The sequence below is a fragment of the Nothoprocta perdicaria genome, unplaced genomic scaffold, assembly GCF_003342845.1.
Source record: "Nothoprocta perdicaria isolate Ctin4 unplaced genomic scaffold, notPer1 scaffold_175, whole genome shotgun sequence".
Taxonomy (NCBI): domain Eukaryota; kingdom Metazoa; phylum Chordata; class Aves; order Tinamiformes; family Tinamidae; genus Nothoprocta; species Nothoprocta perdicaria.
Genome location: NW_020454927.1, coordinates 1,167,076 through 1,170,380, shown reverse-complemented (window position 1 = coordinate 1,170,380; position 3,305 = coordinate 1,167,076). Strand labels below are relative to the sequence as shown.

Genomic DNA, 3,305 nt, shown 5'->3' with positions numbered 1-3,305 from the left:
AAAAATATAACTTTCTAGACTATTAAAAATATTCTGTACTACTCCATAAACATAACTAATGCACAGTAATTGCTTCTCTTAGCTTGGGATGCAGATAGGTTTATTTAGAGCTTTGTTGTATACTACTTATACACATTTTTAGCTTAGCAGATTATAAAAATACAGAAGCTAAGATTCATAGTGACAAATATTTGTCCCTTATTGTTCTACATTTTAAAAATAATTATGTAGACATGCATGTACTCTGTGCTGATAAACTGGGAACCTTAAAGCACTATCGGTAGGGCTAATCATTTTGAGTAGTATGTCAGCGTCCTATTTACCCAAATCTGTCATAATTGCCTTCTGATACGTCTTCCTTTGACATGCAAAATACTGAAAATGAGAGGACTYTGCACTGTGAGATTTTCTATAGAACGTAGGTTTTCTGTGATCGTAACTTCATGGTGATAACTGACGGACCTGTAGTTAAATGCACTTCAATTTCCTGCTCTTATTTTTCGTAATTATCACAGAGAGCCTTCTGTGCTCAGAGGTGTGATTAGATTTAACCTGCCATTGTATCTGAAGAACTTTCTGTACAACATATTATATACTGAAAGAATTATGTATGTAGATGATAGGTCTAACTGTAGTAGATAAATTATATGTGTGTATGAATTGCTCACATGCAAAGTTAATTCCCGTTTTCTTTATGTTTTTAACAGGAAGACTGGAGAACCGCCACTAATACATGGCTGGATTCCTTTCCTTGGGAAGGCTTTGGTTTTTAGAAAAGATGCTTTCAAATTCTTAGTGGATCAGCAAAAGAAACTTGGAGATATTTTCACTGTATATATTGCTGGTGAGAAATAATTTACCGTTTTACTATTGCTCTTATATTCCCATCAGTAGAGTTAAATACTGATTCAAATGTTTAGTTTAGAATCTTACTGATCTAAAAACATTTCTTTATAGCACAGGCCAATGAAAATGACTTGAATTCAAATATTTTATATGCATAATAAGCATGTGCAATATAAAATTATGAGCATGTGTATTTATGTACAGCTATGATATATACCCATACTGGCAAAAACCTTAGTTTTGTGCTGTATGAGTGCAGATTTTGCCAGCACATTAAATTACAAATATCTGTATTGGGTTTTGTTTTCTTGTTTTTTTGCTMTTTTTTTCCTAAAGAAAGGAGAACTAACATCATCTTGACACTGCACAGAAAAATATCAGATTAAATTTAGAAAACACTAAGAAAAAAAAGTGCCGAATATGTTCTCACACATTTTACAACTGGTTGACAGGAACACAAGGGAATGAATGACACATTGACTCAGTGATACAATCAGGACTGGAACACAGTGACTTCCTATTGCCAGTCTCTTAGTCTAATCATACTGAAAATAGCAATATAATAAAGTATGATATAACCTTGATGCTTTATGTGTGTTTAACTGTATTACTACACCAGCTTGGATACAAATATTTCARTAATTGCATTTAGATCTAGAAGAAAGAAATGAAAGAAACAAACACGAATCCTAAATGAAACCTTTATATATGTATGTATGTATATAAATATATGTGTTGTATCATGTAGTATGATATATTTTATATTAAAATCAATTTAAAATCAAGTATTTTCCTCTGTTCAGAAAAGGATAAACTGTTCTTAATATAGGTGGATGTCGTAGACCTTTTTCACCTCTGCAAGCTGATATCCATGTTCAAATGATCAGTACTACAACGGCGTTACCTGGGACTTTGTAGGGAACATTATCACAATTTTAGCTATTCCTAATAATTGAGATTGAAACAAAAGTGTTCTGTGTTTTCTTAGCAATGGCATTAGCTTTATTTTTCCAAGTAATTAATATTTAACAAAAACATCAATTAAGTAAATTGCAGACATTATGGTTAGTTCATAAAACTTTTCTTCCTGGTATGAAATGTGGTTTTATTTTTTTTTCTTTGAAAAATCATTTTTAAAGTAATTAAATATGTGATTTTTTTATTTATTACTTGTTTCCTTTTAAAACTGACATGTTCAGTTTTTTTCCCTGTCCCTTGAAAGATGAACTTCTGCTAAAATACAGTCTTTCTATTGCTTTTGCACAATCGTACTTTATACAGTAATGGCTTATTGAGAGTACAAATTAATAATAATAATTCAAAGACATACATAAAGCTGCTATAGTCATAATTCATTATCTTTAATATGTTTAATCAAATATTTATTTATTTATTTCTCCTCTTTATTCTTTTGTGTAAGAATGTCCTTAGAGATTTGTATTTTTAAGCACTCTATGGCTGTAATTTAGTTTAATAAATTTCTATTTATTTGCATGATAAACAAAATTCAACCTTGCCTTATCTGCCCGTGTTTTAGTTTTTGAGGAAGCCGTTGCTGGTAAAGAGTGAGGCAAATGGAGTGTGAGTTATTGATATCATTTCAGCCTTGTACGGACAAATCTTTGATTTTGTGAATTTGCCGTATCAGAGATCCTATTTTAAATTTGCTTTCGGATATATTCATTTCAGTATAAAAATATCGACCATAAAACACTTCACTAAGGAGACACAGTTTTCCTTCTACAACTCAAAAAAAGTAAAAAACAGAAAAAGAGAAAAAGCTTCGTATCTCATATCATCAGCTAATACCAAGACATGCAGGATTCTTGATGTCTTGATGATTTGACAAAGATGATGTTTGTATGTGCAGCAAACATAACAAAGCCTGTTCTAGATGTACTATCATTGCTTTCCCCTCTGGTGAGTAACTAGAGGTCTTGTCAAAACATTCTATCGATATATATTGTTCTAATTATTGGTTCTCAAACTAGTTCATTTGGAAAATGCGGAACGAAGCTTGGAGTTTCTGGCATTGCCCCGTACCGGTAATGCGATTTCGCTGATTGTACTTTCCCATGTGATGAGCAAATGATTGTCATGCCTAAAAGTTACAAGGGACATGGATGTCATCTTAATAAAGAAATTAAAAAGCACATCTTTCCATGAGAAACAATGTAAATTCCTGACCTGTCGTAGAAAATAGTTCTCTAATTGGTTTTGTGTGGTGGTGCAGCAGAATCGTTTTCCCCAAACGTCATGCCGGCGAAGCACTACTGTACATCATTGTCAGCAGTTCAGCAGAATCTTCCTAATAAGAGGACGATTACGTAAATGCGATAGTCTTAAAAAAGAGAGAGAGAGAGAGAGAGAGAGAGAGAGAGAGAGAGAGAGAGAGAGAGAGAAAGAAAGAAAGAAAGAAAGAAAGAAAGAAAGAAAGAAAGAAAGAAAGAAAGAAAGAA

The 3,305-nt window shown here is 32.3% G+C and overlaps 1 protein-coding gene across 1 annotated transcript in view; it reads left to right on the top strand.

Moving 5' to 3' along the window:
* The first annotated feature begins 711 nt into the window (after positions 1-711).
* LOC112944778 (25-hydroxycholesterol 7-alpha-hydroxylase) overlaps positions 712-3,305 on the top strand; it is a 19,547-nt gene continuing 16,953 nt past the window's right edge. Inside the window, exon 1 of the mRNA XM_026036287.1 lies at positions 712-844. The gene's annotated coding sequence lies outside the window, so the exon portion shown is untranslated. The remainder of the gene's footprint in view (positions 845-3,305) is intronic.